Consider the following 21,353-nt stretch of genomic DNA (forward strand, 5'->3'; position numbering starts at 1 on the left):
AAGCTGAGCGCTCACAAAGGCGATGCCTCTTCTGAAGCCTGTTGACTTGGACGCGTCCCTGGCACTCAGCTTCTTTACTCTCACAAAATGACAGACTGGTCCCTATTATCTTTAATGTTACTTCACCATGAGGAACTCCACGAGACACAGGATTCCATTTAACCAGACAGACACAGTGCCATCTACCACGTATATACTTCGTACCACAATTTCACAAGTTTTTGAGATGATCCCTGTATTTCTTGCAGCTTGAACAAATGCTACAGATTATCCCACAGATTGATGTTCTAACTACACATCTGGAGCGTTTGTTCAGAGCCATACAGCAGACTGTCCATGCATCAAAACTGTGCGCACATGAGTAGATAAAGATGCTCGATGACCCCACTGGTGTTGAAATAAGAGCGGCGGAGCTCGCCTACCTAAGGGTTGGCCTATGAAATGGGCCTAGGCAGTTTCTTTATTAATAAGAAATCATTCCCACATCACACTGGGGCACTCTTTCTCCCGTCTCTTCTGTGCTCTGTCACTCTGAGGTGACAATCTCTTCTATGAACGCTAATCACATTCATTGACCCATGTTTACAGAAGCAAAGCTCCTCATGGCCTTTCTTCCAGGTCCTGCACCAAATCTCTCTCCAGATCCTGATCAGATGCAAACTTTGGTGCCTGGAAAGGTGGTTGGCTGAGAACAGCCACGTGATACAAGGCTGCCGCCTACCCGTGGATCCTCTCATGGATCCTTCCTTGTCATCAGAGACATATGTCTAAGTGGGACAGCCAGACATCAAAGCTGAATAAAGCACATTTCTATATACTTAACACACACACACACACACACTGTCCCGTTTCTTTGTGGAGCTTATTAAATATATACCTTTCTTTTCTCATTTATCCAGGCCCTTCATTGTTCCCATTGATTTGTGGTGAATACAGAAGTAGAGACGGGCTTGGGGAATAGTGATCCACAATGTACTATTGAGTGAATTACAAAAGGAATCCTCTTCCAGTGTGGAAGAGCACCTGGGGGCTTGGCAAACTGAGTATGAATTGATTGTTGACTCTGCTCACCTGTTGGTCAGGTTGACCTGTACAGTAAACACCCAGGGCTGTGCGAGGTGACAAAAACCGCAGACTTAAAAGTGTGTCCTGGTACAGACACTGACAACCGGAGGAGGAAGGCTTCTGCTCTGCCAGGAGACATAGGAAACACAGCTTCCTTGGACGGGAGATTTGACTGACACATGAGGGGATGTGTGGGTGCCCAGCAGATGGAGAAGGGGAGTAGGAACGTAGTAAACAGAATGTGGGTTCCTTCTAGACAATGGCCTGGAAGTGACACGCTGTGGTGTGACGTGTTTGGAGCAGACAGTGTGCCTGCTCTCCTCAGAGGGAAGAGAGGAGGGAGAGGCAAGGACAGCAGGGCCTCGTTATCCAGGACCTGGCGTGGTCTGGGTCTGTTGGCAGGCTTCCACTCTGCAGCTCCGGCTCATCTTGAACTCACACGGACTCCTGCCACCTCCCCAGTGCTGGGAGCAGGAGCTAAAGGTGTGGGTCACACTGTCGCTCCTGTTAGTGTTTTCAGGTTTGCTTTTACTACGGAGCCGAGGCAGGCCTACAGCAAGGCATCCTCCTGCCTCAGGTTCCTGAGTGCTGAGATCACAGGATGCCCCACACTCGTGTGTCTTCTGTGGGACGCTAAAGGTGGAGACTTGGGCCCTGTGGGAGCTTGCTTGGGTACAGTAACAAACTCTATTTTAGATATACCTCACCATTATTTATTAGTTTACATTTATCCATCAGAAAAGACCTTCACCACTCTAAAGCAACACATTTCACTTTCCCTTCAACTGAGCAGGGAAAAATCCAATGATATGGGAAAGTCCTTTTTGAATTCTTAATATTGGACCTTTTGAGTGGGTTTTTATTTTGACAAGATTAGCTTCTTTAAAAACCATTTTCCTTTTTAAAGTGTGTGTGTGTGTGTGTAGGAGGGGGAGGAGGAGTTCAGGGGGATATCAGGTCATCTAGAGCTTGAGTTACAGGCAGTTGTGAGCTGTCCTAAGAATTGAACTCGGGTCCTCTGCAAGAACAGTATGTGTACTCTTAACCACCGAGCCACCTCTCCAGTTGCTCCCCCTCCCCCCAACACTGTTTTTTGGAGGACTTGAGACAAGGTTTCACTACGTAGCCTTTTATGGCCTCGAACTCAGGTCTACTGGGATTAAATGAGCGCACCACCATGCCAGGCTAAAACTACAATTTAAAGATTAAAGAGAGAGAAAAGGGAGAGAGAATATCAGGGAAAGTAGCTCAAATGGTCACGTGCACTCGGGTAGTATTAGCTACACAAACGTAAGAGGAGCAGGTGGCACTCTTTATGCCCAACACATGATCTGCACCTGTAAGAAAGTTGGAAGGCATTTCAAAAAAGCTCTTAGAGACACTGTATTTTCAATCTTGAATTGGAGGCGTCGGGTGTTATCTGTCAAATGAGGACCGCAGCGGAATTTGGGAAACAGAAGATAGAAGGTGTGAATTGCCCCCAGAAGGGAACCTCGGACTTTCGCACCGGGAGTGTATACTTGTAGCACACCAAGGCTGCCTGGGAATGTCACCTAGCGGCCTGCGGAGAACCAACAGCAGGAAAACCAACCCTGAATGGAATTATCTTCGCGATCAAGCAGCTTCCCCACCCATAATATAAAGTTACCCTATTTTTCATTTTTTTTAAAAGTAAGGAGAGCCATGGAAGCGCGTCCATATTAAGTTTCCGGTCTCGGAGATAAAAACCCCTCGCGGAATCCTACTCGCACACTTTGCTGCTGGAAGAATGGGCCCTTTTCTTTCTGAACTGTTTGTGGTAAATACGATCCATCAGGGACACAATGTTGTCGGCTTTCACAGAAACTTGGCACCGCGGCCGGCGGGGAGCCGCGCTAGTCTGGGTGGTCGCCGGGCGAGCGATCTTCGGTCCCCTCCCGGATAGCCAAGCCGGGGACGTTCACCTGCTCCCCGCTGCGCCCTTCTCCTCTGGGCGCAAAGAGTTGGGCACTGGTGGGGATGAACGGCTCCATCACCTCCAAACCTGGATGGCACAGCTGGATCCTATATAGCCGCGCGGCGCGTGGGGGCGGGGCAGGACGTCGCTTCGGAGTCCTTTGGAAAGGGATCACTCCCAGAGCCAGGCTGGATGCGAGAGAACGCAAAGGCGCTGAGAGCTGCCAGCCGCCGGGAGTGAAGTGTCCCCACAGCGCCCCTGATCGCCGCCAAAGCCGAGGCGAAGAAAGGGCGAGCCTGGCCCACTGGCAAAGGCTAGGGCAGTTCTGCGGGACGCCCCGGGGCAGGGAACCCACGCGAAACGCCCCGGCCGCGCAGCGGCGCCCTCGCCCGCGTCCCCGCTTGCGTCGCCCTTACCTCGATCCAAGTCCCTCTTGAGCCCCGCTCTGCGCCCCTGAGCGAGGCCCCGCGGGGACACCGGGCGCACTCGAGGAAGTTTTCTCCGTCACTTTGTTCTCAGCTCGCTGAGCCTAGGGAGGTCAAGGCTGCCCCAGCTCCGCACGGCTCCAGCGAGGCCGGATCCGCGGCCACACCTTTCTACGCGCTACTCGGCCCGCCCCGCCCTGCCCGGATACGCCCATGACACGCCCCGCCCCTCAGGAACACGCCCCCACTCCCACCCCTAGCCCGGACCCCTTTGCCTGCTGGTCTGGTTCCATCCGCACATTATGTCCCCAGTAACCAAAAACAACTCACAACTTGGAGTCCGCCGAGCCAGCCAGTCGCTGTGGCCCAGACCGCAAACTGCGAAGCACCCGCGATCCTGCCCCTCCCCCCCCAGAGTGTGCAGCCAAGACGTTCCCTCGGGTCCAACCCAGAAGTCAGAAGCAAAGGACTTCGCGGTAGCACACCCATCTTCTTCCCTTCGGGGAGATGATGGGTGTGACAGCTGAAAGGGGGAGGGCAGTATTGAGTTGGGCCACCCAGAGTCCTACAGGGCTTGGGACTTGCAGGCCTTAGTAAACCTGAGTGAGCTGGAGAGCCCACGTGAGAGGAAGGTACCTGGCAGTCTGGGACCACCATCATCTCCCGGTGACCCGAAGTCTCCCCCTCAGGGAGGAGAGGTAAGGGATACAGATGTGGTCGGTGTGTGGAAGAAAACCTTTCCCTGGGGGAGAAGTCTGCCTACTCCTTATAGCACCACAAACAAACCGAAGAATTCCATCAAACTCCAATTTGGGGAACCGAGTTTACTGGGCTTATTTACAGAGCATAGGTGAGTGTGGGGGACCCCTAAACAATCTTATCCCAGCATGGACTACTCGTAGCTGTGTATTTGGAAGCCCCCTTAGTGAACCTTCCTCAGCCTATATAATCTGGCAATTCTGAAGACAGTCCATTCTCCGAAGGGTGCTGGAGGGAGTGACTGGAATCTCAAGTGAAGGGCCAACGACCCTCTCCACCCAGTCCTGTAAGGGAACATCAACTTAAATTAACCTGCTTCTCTGCATCTACGTTTTTGCCTTGCGCCTTTTTACCTTGCGCCAATGCAAGACTAGCTGCTGGGGATCTTCACAGCAAATGGACATGGAACTAAAGGGGAAGGGGAGTGTGCGTGTGTGCGCAAGCACATGTGAGCAGAGCGATGCCTGGGTGGCAAAGAATACTCATCTTGCATAGGAGTCAGGTTTCCATTCCCAACATCCACATAGTAGGTCACAATCACTTATAACTCCAGATTCTGGGAATCTGACTCCCTCCTCTGACCTCAGAGAACACCCGGCATACATAAAGGCAAAACACATACACACACACACAAACAAATCTTTTTAAAAAAAAATTTAAGCGTGAAGGGAGCTGGGGAGAGAGCCTGATGACCCCACATGAAGAAGAGCAGAGAGTACCACCCTAACCCGAGGTCTACAATCATAAGTTCTGTGGATTCACTATGTATATGTACCACACACACAATAAACAGTGTTGTGAATTACTTTAACTAAGCAAAGATGTGCTACATTTGTTTATGCTGCATTTATTTAACAATGTAAAGATATGTTGCCTTGCCAGCCTAAGGCACCGTATTGGTCTAAGAAAAAGCTGAATGGCCAATAGCTAGGCAGAAGAGGGCGGGGCTGGTGGGCAGAGAGAATAAATCGGAGGAGGGATCTAGGCTTGGAGAGAATAAGAAAGGGAGAAAGAAAGAAAGGCAGGTGCCCGGGACCACTCACACAGCTGCCAGCTAACCAGACACAGAGTAGGGCATGCAGAATAAGAGGTCAAAAGGCGCAAGGCAAAAACGTAGATGCAGAGAAGCAGGTTAATTTAAGTTGCACGAGCTAGAGGGACAAGCATAAAATTAGGCACTCATAATTAAAGTCTTTGTGTCATTATTTGGGAGCTGGTTCTGGCCCGATACTATACATACACACATATGTATGTATATACATATACATACACACACATTTTCTGATTATGAAAGTAATGTGTCTATTGCACAAACTTAGAAACGTGCCGAAGGCCCAAATGCCTTCAAGCACCTTCTTGATGAGCAGGCACGTTAGTTTTTTGTTGCGTGACCCAACACATGACAAGAAACAGTTTAAGACAGGACAGATGTATTTGGGGTCAAGGTTTGAAGGTGTAGTCTATAATGTCCAGGGGGCACAGTGGACCTGCTCATGGATGCGCAGTGGAGCTGGGAAACTGTTCACATCTCAGTAAACCAGGAAGCAGAGAGCTAGAAATATGACTGCCTTCTGGCTTCTTTGGGCCCCCTGTCGGTGGGATGGTGCCACAATCAAGGTCTTCCCTCCTCAGCTTCTCTGGAAACGCCTTCACAGACACACAGAGACATGGGTCTTCTTATCGGGCAGTGGTGGCACACGCCTTTAATCCCAGCACTCAGGAGGCAGAGACAGGCGGATCTTTGTGAGTTCGAGGCCAATCTGGTCTACCAGAGCTAGTTCCAGGATAGGCTCCAAAGCTATAGAGAAACCCTGCCTCGAAAAACCAAAATAAAATAAAATAAAATAAAATAAAAACAAACAAACAAAAAAGTGGGTCTTCTAGAAGATTCTAAATCTATTTAGCACTAACAGTGAAGATTGACTACCACACCACATAACCAAAGTCTGGGTCCAATCTCATGCATATGAATCTGGGCTCGATAAAGAGAGAGGAGCCAGGGGCTGGAGAGATGGCTCAGAGGTTAAGAGCATTGCCTGCTCTTCCAAAGGTCCTGAGTTCAGTTCCCAGCAACTACATGGTGACTTACAGCCATCTCTAATGAAGTCTGGTGGCATACATTAATAAATCCTAAAAAAAAAAAAAGAGAGAGAGAGAAAAAGAAAGAAAAGAAAAGGAAGTTCTGAGTTTCTGGTTTCAAGGAGGCTTCCAGTCATGAGAACTGACTAGTAAGAAGGAAAACCAGGAGAAAATAGAGGGAGCAGGTGCCAGGATTCAGCAGATGAGCGTCCTCAGAACTCCTGGGCTAGAAGGGGCCCTGTTGGAACAGTCACATTTGAGCTAAGTCCCGAGCGACTGGCTGAGAAGTGGATCTCTCCAGATAGAGGACCCTGGGGCTCTCCAGTGTGGGAGAAACAGCTAGGACACTCTGAAGGAGGGCACTCAGTTCAGAATGACAGGAGATAAAGACAGAGAAGCATGCAAAAGTCAGCTACACATGGACATACCGATGTGAAGAGCTTCATCTTAATTCATCAACAAAGGCCATCCCCGCAAAAGGGTTCAAGTGCCAATCAGCTGCCAGTTGGAGGGTACATTCATGAAGCATCTACTTGGGAGACTGTTGGGAAACTAGACCACACCAGTGCTCAGGACAGAGTTGAACTTGGATACTTAGGGAATAACAGGCATGCAGAAATTATGTCTAGCCAACACCTGACTGCTGGGCCCTAGATAAATACTGTGAAATGAAGAGAAATAGAGAAAAATGAAGGGAGGTGAGCACAGAGAACTGGAAAAGGGCCAAGGAGGAGAGAGAACTGGGAAGTGGTACTGATGCTGTTATCTTTACCATCAGCTCACCAGCTTGCTCGAAGAACAAAAGCAAGACCATCTGCTCTCAGTGACAACCTCACATTTTCGTGCTGGCAGAGGGAAGGACAGCGTGAAGGTTTAAAAAGGCTGGCCCACTCTCCTCGGCACCTTTCTCATTCACAGCCATGGAGGTATCCAAGCCACTTGGTCACATGGCCTTTTGGCTCGCTAATCCCGCCATTCTGGCATCTTCCCTTACAGACCCGTTATGCTGAACTTACACAGATCCTAGGGAAGGGGTCAGTGCCAATGCACTCTCTTATCTCCAGTAACTCAGAACAATTTCTGACACACAGGATGTACTTTTTAAAAAATTGCAGAATGAATTGTGTTCCTAACCTGTTCAAGCTGAGGTCAAGCACAGTGGTACACACCTATAATCCAAGTACTTGAGACAGGAGGATAGAGAGTAAAATGTAGCCAGCCTGGGCTACATTGGCAAGACTCTATGGAGAGGAATGGGGAGAGAAGAGGTAGAACACAGAGGGAGGAGGGAAATTAAAAAAAAATAAGCTTCCGGTCGCTGCTCAGTACTTTGTTGGACTTTCTGATCACAGGACACTGAGCCAATAAACAGACAATCCTTCCCTCAACTCCAGGGCCAAGAGCTTCCATACAACCCTTTTCTCACTTCTGGGAGGTCGAGGGACAGGCTTTTTATCCCATTCCTTCCTTTCACTGCACCTGAAATGTCTGTCTGCCATGTAAACCCTCGGCCTCAGCCTGAGCATTATCAACACATAAGGGACACACACACTCGTAATCCCATAGAAAATGACTGAATTCAATTCCTTCACACACACATACACACACACACACACACACACACACACACACACACACATAGCGGTAATCTCATAGAAAATGACTGAATTCAATTCCTTCACACACACACACACACACACACACACACACACACACATAGCGGTAATCTCATAGAAAATGACTGAATTCAATTCCTTCACACACACACACAGTGGTAACCCCATAGAAAATGACTGAGCTGAATTCTCCTGGGGACTCAGATGTAATCTGATGGCCTGTTTATAGAAGACACCAGGATCTGATGGCTCCTCCTATTAAGATACGTTTTTTCCAGGGCAGATGAGGCAGTTCCATGGGTAGAGGTGATTTCTGCCAAGCCTGACATCCAGAGTTCAATCCCCAAGACTCATGGTAGAGGGAGAGAGCAACTCCAGAAAGTTCCCAGGCCTCCACACAAATGTACACACTCATCAATCAATCAATCAATTTTAAAGTGCTTTTCCACCTCTTGATGCTAACAACACTCACAGGCTAGCATGCAGGACCCCAGTGTGGTGATTTTTTATTTGTATTTTAATAAATAAAGCTTACATAAAGAGCAGAATGCAAAGCTAGTCCACTAGAGGCCAGGCCGTGGTGGGCACACACCTTTAATCCCAGGTCTCAGGAGACAGATGGATCTCTGTGAGTTCAAGGCTACCGTGGGCTACTCAAGATCAGTCCAGAAACAGGTCCAGGTGGTGGTGACTCACACCTTTAATCCCGATGCTTGGGAGTCACACGCTTTAATCCCAGCATTAGGGAGGTGGAAACAGAAGCGATATGGCTGGGTGGAGAGAGGAATATAAAGGGGAAGAGACAGGAACTCAGAAGTGTGGAGGTGGAGGATTCCTGGAGACAGGATACTGCCCTTTCTATTTGAAGATTTGGTAAAGGTTAAAGGTCTCTCTAGTGGTTGGTTGCTTTGCTTTTCTGTTCTTCAGCTTGAACCCCAATGTCTGTCTCTGGGTTTTTATTATTCATGATACACCCCAGGATTTAGAAAGTGGGCAACAGCTGCACTCCTCCAACCCAGCCATGTGTCGGGCACAGCTGGGCATCTCTGCCAATGGATCAAGTTGATTCTTCAGGAGTTGAGATTTGTGGAGGGCAGCCTCTCCCTTCTGATGAACAGTGGCTAAGTGCAAATGGACCTCTCCTGGCCACTTGGGAGCCTGGATGGCTCTCTTCACTGTTTCCAGTTCCTACAAGAAAAAGAGATGAAGGCTTGGTTGGTGTCCCAAAGAAGCTGATGTAGCCCCAAGTCTGGTTTGCCTTCCTTTGCCTGCACACTACTTGTGTGTGCATGTATGGTGTGTAGTTGGGCGGTATGGCCAGGTGTTTGTGAATTAGTGCACGGTGAAGGGTTCTCTTTTTGTTCTGTGGCACGTATTTTAGCGGCTTCCCTCCCAGCTGACAGGACACTAGAATCTCATTTATACATCCTTCATAGGCTACTGAAAATAGAAGTACCTTTTGGTATCACCACACGTGAAGAAAGGCCCGTGCTTTGTCCCAGGTATGCCTGGACAGTGTGACGCAACACTGTCTTCTTCCACAAGCTCCATGCTCAGAAACTATACAACCATTTATTTAAAAAAAGCTCACAATGATTCAAATACATTTATGATTTGTATTAGGCTACATTCATAGCTATTCTGGGGAACATGTAGCCTGAAGGCTACAGGTTGAACACACCTGAGGCTCTAGGTCATTCCTAGCTCAGAGTCCAATTTTAAACCTTATTAGTGCCACAGAGAAGCCTCTCTAGCCAGGGCCAGGACCATCCCTATCCCATCCCTGACTGGAAAACATTCCCAGGCATCTGAAAGAACCAGCAGACCTCAGTAGCCCCAGGAAAAAAGCATGTCATTCTTAAATTGTAGGTGGGCGGAGCTTTTTGTTGTTTGGTTTTGGATTCTTGAGGCAGGGCCTCACTGTGTAGCCTAAGCTGACCTAGAACTCAGTATGTAGCCCAGGCTGGACTTGAACTCACAATCCTCTTGCCTCTGCCTTCAGAGTGCTGGGATTATATAAGAGTGTATCAGTGACTCCATAAGGAGGCTCTGAATGGAGAAGTATGAATTACCTATGCATTCGTCAGTCTGGCTTTTGGGCTGTCCAGATACAGAGAGCCTGCATTGACAGACTGACTAGGATTCTCCACCCTCCAAAGTGAAATCTTAGAAAAGGTTACCTATACCAGTGATTACCTAAATTAAGGGAACTCATATTAAGTTTATTACATTTCTAATAATGTATTAAATTAGCCAAATAAACCAGTTTTAAAATGTAAAACTTAACATTCCCTGCCTCAAAACCTAGTCTTAATACCTGGGCTGGGAGTGTAGCCCAGCTGGTGGGGTCTGCCTAGCATGTATGAAGGCTTCCATCTGATTCCCAGCATCTCATATACCAGATGTAATACACACTTCTCATCTCAACATTTGGGAGGTGGGGTAGGTGGAATTGAGAAGCTTAAGGTTAACTTCAGCTATATAGGATTCCAAGCCAGTCTGGGGTCCAGGAGACCACGTCTCAAAAACAAACCACTCAATACCTGGGACAGCACAGTACATCAAAGCTGGCTCACCACCTGGTCACAGCCCCCACCCCAAGACACGCTGAGGTGAAATGTCAGCTGACTCCACGTGAGCACCCCATCAGTGATGTCAGCTGACTCTGTGTGAGCACCCCATCAGTGATGTCTGTTCTTGGTTTTCAGCTTGATCACGTTTGGAATTAACCACACCTGTGAGAGAGTTTTTCTTAATTAAATCAGTTGAAGAGGGAAGACCCACTTATAATCCCAATCTTTTGAGATGTGAAGACACACCTTTACTCTGGGCCACACCTTCTGCTGGCAGCCTTTATAACGGACACAGAAGAAGGAAGCTTGCGCTTGTGCTCAATCCCTTCCCTGGCCTTAGAGCCTACTTCTTCTGAAATCCAGCGTATACTGAAAACCAGCTCAAGCATCCAGCTTCATGGACTAAACTGCTGGATTCTTGGACCTTCTATTGGCAGCCAGCCATTATTGGACTAGCTGGCCCACAGCCATAAGCCATTCTAAAAAAAAAAAAAATGCTGGTCTACACTCGCAGCCCAGGTGTTGAGTTTTGATGCAGGGAATATTAACTTTTACATATATATCCATACACACACACGCACACACACACACAATTACTTCTTTTCCTCTAGTGAACTCTGGCTAACTTTTTCTTTTCAGCTCTGAGGCCTTCTCTTCCAATTTGTGGGTCCAGTGGAGCTTGGATTTGCACTTCCTGGAAGCTTCCTCTGGTTGACCTCACCTCAAATCCCTCTGACTCCCTCCCAGTGCTTTCTTAAGATCGGTCATTCCCACTGGGCCTCCATATGTAGCCATTCAGGCTTTCCAGTGTAGAAATGTTGCCTCTTTTTGGTTGGTGGAAGTCCTAGAGTTTGTGCACATTTCTGGGCGCTGACAGCGAGGGAGGGAAACAGATTTCTGCTCACCCACAAAGATCAGTGGAGTTGCTATTGAAGTTGAGTGCTGTTGGCATGGGGCCATCTAGTGTACGAATGGGATCTTTGGGAGGAAGCAATTTTGCTTTGTTTTGTTTAGGTTTTTTTCAAGACAGGGTTTCTCTGTGTAGCCCTGGCTATCCAGAGCTTGCTCTGTAGACAGCCTGGCCTGAACTCAGAGATCCACCTGCCTCTGCCTCTGAATTGCTAGGATTAAAGGCATGTGCCACCATGCCCAGCTTCCAATTATAATCTTATGTAAGCCACAAAAACTAATACTCTAATGGAGACTTTTAAGTGAAATACTTACTTTTCTATGGGACAGGCTGAAAGGTAAGATTGTATCATGCTGTGTAACCAACAGTGTGGTGGTTTGAATGGCCCCAATGCATGGATGCATGCATTTGAATGTTCAGCCAACAATTGGTGGAACTCTTTGGGAAGGATTAGGAGGTGTGGCCTTGTTGGAGGAAATGTGTATCACTGGAAGTGACACATGTCATTCTTTGCTGGTGGTTCTCTCTCTCTCTCTCTCTCTCTCTCTCTCTCTCTCTCTCTCTCTCTCTGATCAGGATGTAATGCCCTCAGCTGCTGATCTAGCACCATGCCTGTCTACTTCCGGGCATGAATGGTCATGGACTCACCCTTTGAAACCAAGCAAGCCTCCAATTTAATGTTTCTTTTATAAGTTGCCTTGGTCATAGTGTCTCACAGCAATAGAACAGTAACTAAGGGGGTTGGAGAAATGGCTCAACAGTTAAGAGCACTTGGCTGCCCTTCCAGAGGTTCTGAGTTCAATTCCCAGAGCCCACATGGTGGCTCACAACCATCTATAATGGGATCTGAGGCCCTCTCCTCCTGTGCGTGAAGACAGAGAACTCATATACATGAATAAATAAAATTCAAAAAAAGAAACAGTTAGATAGAGAGTTTTAAAGAGAAAAAGGAAGAAAATGTAGTTGACAGGTAACTCCTTATGTCTCGCCAATGATTTCATTCCCACCTTTACCTCAGCTCCCAGGATGCAAGTTGCTGCTATGCTTGTATGTTTATTAAGATTTCCGGGTGGTTTTAGAACAAGTGTCTTGGCAAACATTTCCCTTCATGGAATCTCCTGCCAAAGGCAGACAACCCACTTTGAACAAATGAGCTGCTCTGGAAGAGACGAAGCCAACACTCAGGACCAGGGGCTGCTTCTCTCCCCTCTTTTCATCCCACACTCCATCAATAGTGGTGCCAAAGAGATGCTGACACCACCAAGAAGCCATCAAAAAGTCTAAGCTTTTAGAAAATGTAGTTGGAAGCTTTGTTTTGTTAATTACATTTGGTTTGGTTCTTCGAGTTGGGGTGTCATGTAGCCCAGGCTGACCTCTAAGTCACCAATATAGCTGAAGATGACCACGAATTTCTGATCCTCCTGTATCTACACTCCAAGTGATAGGATTAGAAACTCACTATTTCTTTTCCCTAAAACAGGATCTCAGGTAGCCCCGGTTGGCTTTAAACTCATTATATCGCCAAGGATGGCCTTGAATGCCCGATTCTCCTGCTTCTGTGTGCTCTACTACCCTCCTGTGTGCTGACATGCCTGTCATATGAGGGATGGGATGTATGTGCATGGTATCCCTGTACCACCGGGGACAGCACCCAGCGCTCCTGTCTCCTAATCAAGTATTCTACTCAACTGAACTACATCTCCAGCCCAAAACTTCATCAAAATACAGTTTTTCTTTCTTTGTTTTGCTGGCTTTTGTTTTTTTTTTGTTTTTTTTTTTTTTTGGTTTTTGGTTTTTTTTTTTTTTGGAGAAACTGGGTTTCACTCTGTAATGGAGGCTGGCTTCCAACTGTTTAGCTTCAATCTCAGCCTCCTAAGCTGCTTGGGACCTTATACCACCACACTCAGCACAAGCAGAGTTTTCCACAACAAGAAGAACCCTTCTGTGATTTTTATTTCTTTAGGTACTATGAGTGGAGTCACTCAGCATGCATTCTACCACTGAGCCACATCCCTAGCCAGAAAGGACACTATTGATTGAAGAGGAACCCTCGCCGGACCTGAAATCTCACTAAGAAATGCCACCACTCACGCTCATGTTCCTAGGGGTCCTGACAAGCCTCCAGTGCCACTCAGAGGCTGCGCTCCAGTCCTGCTCACCTGATGGGGCACTGACAATGGGCCAAGTTCACCCAGAGGGGAGGGAGGTCCTGGGAGAGAAGTTCTCCTTCCCAGTTACAAAGCGAGGATGGCACCAGGTGATTACAGAAGGATCCCGGGAGTGTGTAGGGGGCACCCAGTAGAGAGGACAAATGGCTCACTGCTAGCCTGAGGGCCTACCAGCCTGTGCTAAGAATAAGTAAATGTACAATTGAAGAAATAGAAGACTGGAGGTCAGAGTAACCCCACAACCCCACAAGTCTCTTCTTCACCTATGACTTCTTGCTGGCTGTCCTGGAACTCACTCTATAGACCAGGCTAGCCTCAAACTCACAGAGATCTGCCTGCCTCTGCCTCTTAAGTGCTGGGATTAAAGGCACGACATACCAAGCCCATCTCCATTCAATATTATTATCAGCACAGAAGCAGTAGTAGGGGCTAAGGCTGTAGTTCGGTCGGTAGAGTGCTTGCCGAGGATGCATGACGTCCTGGGTTCAATCCCCAGCTCTGCATAAAGTAGGTACTGGGAGCAATTCCTATACTCTCAGCACTCAGGAGTAGAGGCAGGAGGATCAGGAATTCAGGGTCATCTTTGGCTACCCAGAAAGTTTAAGGTTAGCCTGGTCTATGTGGAACTCTGTCTCAAAGGAAAAATGATAGCCGAGATTCCAGGTTAATTATCCCTGTGACTACATGGATGTTAATTAACTTGGCTGTAGATGCTTATGATGATCTAGCCCAAGGCTAGATTGACAAGCCATCTTTGGCCTTCTTGGGTCCATCCTCCATGCCTCCTTTAGAAATTATGAAATAAGCAGCTTCTAGCTTTAGCTTGGAACTTGTAGACTGGGGACTATTGGTGTTTTAATTGAAAACCTGACAATCCCCTAGAGAACCAAAGGCAGGAAGCTGACCACAGGAATCTCAGAGCCACTCAGAAGCTATGAGTGCTAGTTGTTGAAGGACTTCCGTACCCAGAGGACAGACAGACAGACAGACAGACAGATCCTCAGAGTGACTCTTCACAAGGGAAGACACTGTCACTGCCCAAGGTAATCTCAGCGACTCCCCTCCTTGTGCGACCTTGGCCTGAGGATTACTTCATTCCTCTGCAAAGTGTGTGTGATTATTTTATGCACCTGCTTCCTAGGTTGGTCTAAACCCTGGCTCAAGCCAGTTTCCACTAGCTTAACCAAACCAGAACTAGGTTTGTGAATGGCTCCAGATCCTTCTAAGACACACGTGCCTGAGGCAAATGGTGCCTGAGTAGATGTCAATCTGGGGAATTCCCAGATGGAGAGAGACAAGTCACCAGACTGTGCACAGGGGGGTCCTGTGAATCAAACGGTGACACGGGTTAGCCTTGTCAGGAAAACTCAAGTACAAAGCCCAAGTTTAATACAAATTATGAGAGTGGGCCTAGAAACGCAATTGTCTTTTTCCCATTACTGAACTGAACTTGCCAGTGTGTTTACAGTTAGTAGACTGTACGGTCTTCTAGGACTTCCAGAGCAAGTTACAGCTACCAACAGGACCACGGTGCTGCACGGCCCTGGAAGCTGGAGTGTGATGCCTGGGCTGTGCATCTCCCTTGGACGCTGGTAGCTTCAGCTGACCCTTGGTGTTCCTCGGATGGTAGACACATCTCTCTGGTCTCTACCTCTGCAGTCACGAGGTGTTCTTCTGTCCGTGTGGTCTGTGCAAGCCCCATATTCCTGAGTTCCTCCAAGTTCTGGGCCACCTCTATATGCCTTCTGACAATTCAGGATCCCTACCAGTTTCCCACTTCTTCTCTCTTTTCTCCAAGTGGCAGTAAAGTGAGATGTGGGATAGATGATGTATTCTCTGATTTTCTGCTTGTTTGTTTGAAGCAAGGTCTGAAACTTACTATGTAGCCAAGGCTAGCTTTGAACTTCTAATTCTCCTCCCTCTCTCTCCCAAGTGCTGAGATTATAAGCACATGACACCAGAACAGCCTCTTCTCTATTAAAAAAAAAAAATCATTCCTCTACTGGATGGGGGCTTCCCAAAGCCCACAGCCTCAGGACTAACCCTAAGGATCATGTTTCAATAGCCCCAAATGTTGTTTCCCTGTTCTTGTGCCCCCATTTCCATCCACAAGGCTCAATTAGGAGTCACAGGACACAAGCCAGAATGGCAACTATGTAATCTCTTCCTGCTCCTATCTCAGCTCCCTCACCTTGGTCCCAGCCCCGAAAATGAGCTCATCTTGGTGTGTACCCACAGAACAACATGGCTTTCTCTTGAAATGCCCTGAACAACAGTCTCACTACAACTGTTGATTTTTTTTTTCTTTTTAATTAATTTCTTCCTTATAGCTCCATTCCCAGGCCAGAGCTTTATTGGATGTAGTTGGTGGAGACATCATTTCTCTGGCTATCTTGGAGCATCTTAGCTGGCAGATGCCTCTGAGAACCAAAAGCTTAAGGCCGGGTCCCTCTTCAACCTTTCTATTTCTCATCTCAGAGTCTGGGTCATTAAAGAGCTACCCAGACATCCAGACAGCTAATGCACACAAAAGACACTCCAACTGGGAGCTGGAGAGGTGCCTCCTGGTAAGGCTTGCAGAGGGATCACAAACAGGAGGCCCTAGGAGGTGAGGTTTGTAGCATTCCAGCTCTCCGGCTAATCTCCAAGCTTATACATGCATCTTCATTAATTCCTCCTGCAGTCAATCAACAAAGGAATTAGTACCCCAAAGACATTAGGATTCGCCATGTTCTTTTATTCGGCATGGAAAACACTAGGCCAGCAAATTCCTCCTCAGCGCCCAGCCCAAGGCTCAGGGCCATCACTCCAGACCTGACCCTTCCACCGCCTCCGTCTGTGTTGTGTTTGTACAGTTCACCTGCTGCCTAGAAACCTCTGGGTGTTGGCAGCTGCTCTTTGACACCAAGTCCCATCGCGGAGTTGCAACGCCAGAGAGGCAGGTTCCACTCCTTGCCTTCCAGTTATCTTAGTTTCGTTTCTTTTACACTGCCGCATCCTTAGGCCTAGTCTCTCGAGTAATATTGATTGCTCAAAACCACCGTCTGCCAGATGGATAGCAAGACACGTTTTCCTTCTTCACCTCCTGAGATGATGGCGGTGGGAAGAAAATGAACTAAGGCTTAGTCTTTTATTTTTATTTATTCATTTCATTCATTTTTTTTTTTTTGAGTCAGAATTTCCCATGGACCAGACTGGCTCTGAATTGTCTACATAGCTGAGGACGACATTGACAATACTACCTTGCACTCAGCTCTTCTATTTTTGCTCTGAGATAGGGTCTCACTCTGTAGGCGAAGCTGGCCTAGAAGTCACTACGTACCTAGCCCAGGCTAGCCTGGGGCCTGCTGCATCCTTCCTGTCTTGGCTTCCTGAATGTTGAGATTACAGATGTGCGTCGTGACGTCTGGCCTGGTGTAGCTGTTTTAGTAGAAGAACACGTCAAGTTTAAATTGTTCAAGGATTCATTCCCCCAAGTACATCACTGAGTACGGTGGTCTGGACTTGATATGTACTCCAGCATTTTGGTTCCTGTTTAGGGTTCTAGACCGTAGAGAAAGGTCTGCTGGGGTCTCCTGAAGGTTCCGGCCATTTAATACTCTAGGAAATAACTACTGTTGGAGCCATGTTTTTAATTTGTTCGTAGAAGGAAATCTTTCCCGGAGGCTTCCTCAGTGGTACACTTTTTACTGAAAGTTTGGCCCACAGGTTCCAAAATATATTTTTACAAAAACAGTATGAGGGGGCTGGAGAGATGGCTCAGTGATTAAGAGCATTGCCTGCTCTTCCAAAGGTCCTAAATTCAATTCCCAGCAACCACATGGTGGCTCACAACCATCTGTAATAAGGTCTGGTGCCCTCTTCTGGCCTTCGCCATGCACATAGATAGACTTATTGTATACATAATAAATAATAAATATTTTTTAAAAAAAACAGTATGAGGTTGGAAGCCAGAAACCCTGGCTCCTTTGGTGTGAGTAAGCAGCTCACGTTCCTGTTGGCTTTTATTTGCTACCTTCTTGGTATGTACTCAAGAGCCAGGCCCAGAGCAAGACCCTCAGGAACAGCAAGGCACAGCTCCTGCCTTGGAGAAAGCTCTGGTCTAGAGCAGCATATGTGGAGATCTGCTCCTTCTCTAGACTACTGCTGGGAGCCGAGGTGAGGGAGCCAAAACCTACACTCTTAGCATCCTGCCAGCCATGAAGAAAGCAAAGAAGCCCACCCTGGGGGGCCCGAGCCATCCACCCCTTCTCCATCAGCCTTGATGGCTTGCATATGGCTCCGGTGTTAATAGCCTCATGCCTTGCTCTGTCAGCAGAGGTGTGTCTCGGCATGGCGAGAAAGGCCTCACGGATGCTGTGCAGACTGCCATTTTACACCAGAGCCCGAATCAAAGGGAAAATGGAAAATTCTGTTGCGTGTTAAAACACCGTTGCCTCCTGGTATTTTCTTCTTTTGTTTTCTGACTAACCCAAGACTACACAGTCTTCATTTATCTTCTGTTTATTCGTTTGTTTCACTTTGCAGTGCCAAGAGTCAAAACCAGGGTCTCAGCCCACTAAGCATGTGCTCCGCCATGAGTTGTACCGCTAGCCCTGTCGCTGCCACCACATAAAAGGGAACTGGTCAGTGTTCCTGTGGAGTGGAAAGAGTACATCTTCTTCATAAAGACCCACCCAGAAAATAGAAATAAAAATCTATTCAGACCTGCCTGGCTGTGGGGGGGGTATGCTTGTAATCCTAGCACTGGAGAGGCTGAGGCAGGAGGATTGCCTCTAGTTCAAGGCCAGACTAAGGTCTAGTTAGCTGAAGCCAACCAAGGCTACATAGCAAGACCATGTCTCAAAGGATAAAAACAATCTATTTGGACTGAGGGGTGTGTCTTAGTCATTGGGGACTTTAGTAGAAAATGCAAAACTTTGGATTTGATCCACAGTACAGAAGATGAACAGAGGAAAAGAAGAGCACAGGACATTCTCAGATCCTGAGAATGAACATGAGGTACGCTGTGGACGGGGCCCAGCTGGTAGAGAGCTTGCCTAGACTGCCGAAATCCTTGGGTTCAGTGCCCAGTACAGTATAAACAAGGCATGGAGAGCCGAGCTTGTACTCACAGGACCCGGGAGGAAGAGGCAGGAAGATCAGACATTGAAGGTCATTGTCAGCTATATAGTGAGCTTGAGGCCAGCCTGGGAGGCCTGAAGCTGTTTCAGATGCACGAGATAAGAGCATTCTGGAAAACAAGAGGTCTTTGGTTGGCTTGCATTCAGCCACTCTGTGGAAGAGGAGACTCGAGAAAGACATAGTGCTAACCAAAACAAATGCATGGGACTCTGCGATGTGGAGGCTGCCCTTACCTGCACAGAGAATAATTCATTAAGGAAGCTGTTCTTGGCAGTTGTAGAAAGGCAATACAGCAGCACAAGGCCACCAAGATGAGCTTGGGGTCAAACTGAGGTGCGGAAATGTCACTCCATTGCTTTCAGCTGTCTGACCTAGGGCCAAGGACTTGACCTTCCCACGGCTTCATTTTTCTCATGTATGAAGTAGGACAAGTACCAATGGACTGTCTTGTGTGCGTGTGTGTGTACGTGTATGTACCTGGCATTAAATCTAAGGCATCTCGTGCCCTACGTAAGCACTCTACCACTGAGCGACATCCTCAGACCTTTTAATATTTTCATTCACATAGGGTCTCGCTAAGCTGACCAGGTGGGACTTGAACTCCTTCTGCACCTCAGGGAGCTCTTGAACTTGATATCCTCCTGCCCCCACCTCACATGTTTCCGGCACTGTAGGCATGTACTATAAGCCTAGATATCATGGGGTTATTGGGAAGCATCATTACAAACATACAAGTCCTTTGTTCATGCCCCTGGCCTGTGGCAGGTACACGTTTGTAAAATATTAACATTTTTGGGTTTAACTATAAATTTTCCCAAGATTATAAAATAGGCTTTATGTGCAACTTACTATATATATGGACCTTTGGGAATTCTCAAGGTCTTAAAAGTGGCAACTTTCTAATATAAAATCAAACCTGACTACATGGGCTCTTTTAAAAATGCATTGCACGGCATTGTTTCCTGGTGTTCCCAAGTTTTTCTTCGTAAGTGAGAAACATTCATAAAAGTCAAACACGACTGCACCCTCAATACAAACATGTCTCCCCTGCATCTGTTTTTATGCAGCCCCTGGAATCTACTTAGTCTCCGTGAATAGCTTCCTTAATTATATGAAATCAGCCATTTACTGTGTAGTAATGTACCAGGAGAAAGCAGTCAGGCAACCCGGCTCTGGGGAAGGGCTCTGGAAGGCCTGGGATCAGAAACAGGAAATGCCTCAAGTAGAGTAATGAGAGCCTGGTGCACTGTGAGTGGGCTCTTGTATGGCTTACGCTGGGTTTCCACATCTCGAGAGGCTGGACAAGTAGGGTGTGTCTTCCTCACAGACACAATGGATTGCTTCTAATTCTGCAAAAATGTTTGCAGCAGCCCCGGTAGACAGGAGACTCCCCCACCCAATGGCAGTGTGATGTCTGGAGCAGCCCCTGTGGGCAAGAGACTCCCCCCCCCAACAGTAGTGTGGTGTTTGCAGCAGTCCCTATAGACAGAGACCCCCCCCCAAAGGCAATGTGGCATTTGGGGCAGCCCCCATGGACAGGAGACCCCCAGCAATGGCAGAGTGGTTTAGTGCATCAGGAAAGGCTCTCTGCAAATTCTTGGATGTTACTTTGTTTCAACAATGGAGCAAAAATGGACTTCTTGTGTTTTGTTTTGCTTAGGGTTTGTGACATAGAAGGTTCTTGTGATGAAGAACCAGATGGAGTCTCCGAGGCACAAGAAACAAGAGGACAGAGAGCCAACCTCCCATCTGAGGTACAGAGAGGTGGTTCTGGTCTCAGTACTGCATTATTGTACATTAGGGAAAAAAAAAGCCACCCGCTCATCATTTCCCTAGGAAAGAAACAAAAGCTAGCATCTTCTTCATAAAGACCCACCCAGAAAATAGAAATAAAAATCTATTCAGACCTGCCTGGCTGTGGCGGGGCAGGCTTGTAATCCTAGCTCTGGAGAGGCTGAGGCAGGAGGATTGCCTCTAGTTCAAGGCCAGACTAAGGTCTAGGTAGCTTAAGCCAGCCAAGGCTACATAGCAAGACCATGTCTCAAAGGATAAAAGCAATCTATTTGGACTGAGGGGTGTGTCTTAGTCATTGGGGACTTGTGTAGAAAATGCAAAACTTTGGATTTGATCCACAGTACAGAAGACGAACAGAGGAAAACCAGAGCACGTACATGAAAGAGAGCTTAGCAAAGAGGACCCTGTGCTAACAGAGCAACTTCTTTCAAGTGAAAGTGGCTCTGGAGGGAAAGCTGGGTGACTCCCAAGACAGAGGTACACTACAACTCATGAGTCCAGGAAGCTACTCAGGAAAGTGTTAAGTCACCGATGGAGCAAGGAGGACATTTTTCTAAAGCGGAGTTGGGGGTGAGTCAATGTACTGTGACACAGGGTGAAGCATGAGGGTGGAGTAAGAGAAGCCTTTGGAAAGAAAGAGACAGGAAGAGCAGGGCTGTGGGCGTCTCAGACACAAGTTGCAGTAAGGGAGACAAACCCAAGTATAGGTACTGGCTTCTCAATGGAGGATGGACTGCTATTTAAAAATGCAATAGCCCTTTCAGGAGCCTTATCGTTAGGGACATTCCAATATAAATAAGGGAAACTTGGTTTGGAAAAAAAAATTTAAATGAAATACGTTGCCCGAAGTCTACTCAAAGTCTGTCATTCTCGAAAAGGCATTTGCAGAAATGGGAGGCATCAG

At 47.5% G+C, this 21,353-nt stretch overlaps 1 protein-coding gene across 1 annotated transcript in view; it reads right to left on the reverse strand.

The window, feature by feature from the left end:
- Positions 1-8,709: 8,709 nt before the first annotated feature.
- The window catches only part of Scaf8 (SR-related CTD associated factor 8), a 200,585-nt gene continuing 187,941 nt past the window's right edge, over positions 8,710-21,353 (reverse strand). Inside the window, exon 23 of the transcript XR_003378364.1 lies at positions 8,710-9,068. The gene's annotated coding sequence lies outside the window, so the exon portion shown is untranslated. The remainder of the gene's footprint in view (positions 9,069-21,353) is intronic.

This window comes from Microtus ochrogaster, linkage group LG9 (assembly GCF_000317375.1).
Source record: "Microtus ochrogaster isolate Prairie Vole_2 linkage group LG9, MicOch1.0, whole genome shotgun sequence".
Classification (NCBI taxonomy): Eukaryota; Metazoa; Chordata; class Mammalia; order Rodentia; family Cricetidae; genus Microtus; species Microtus ochrogaster.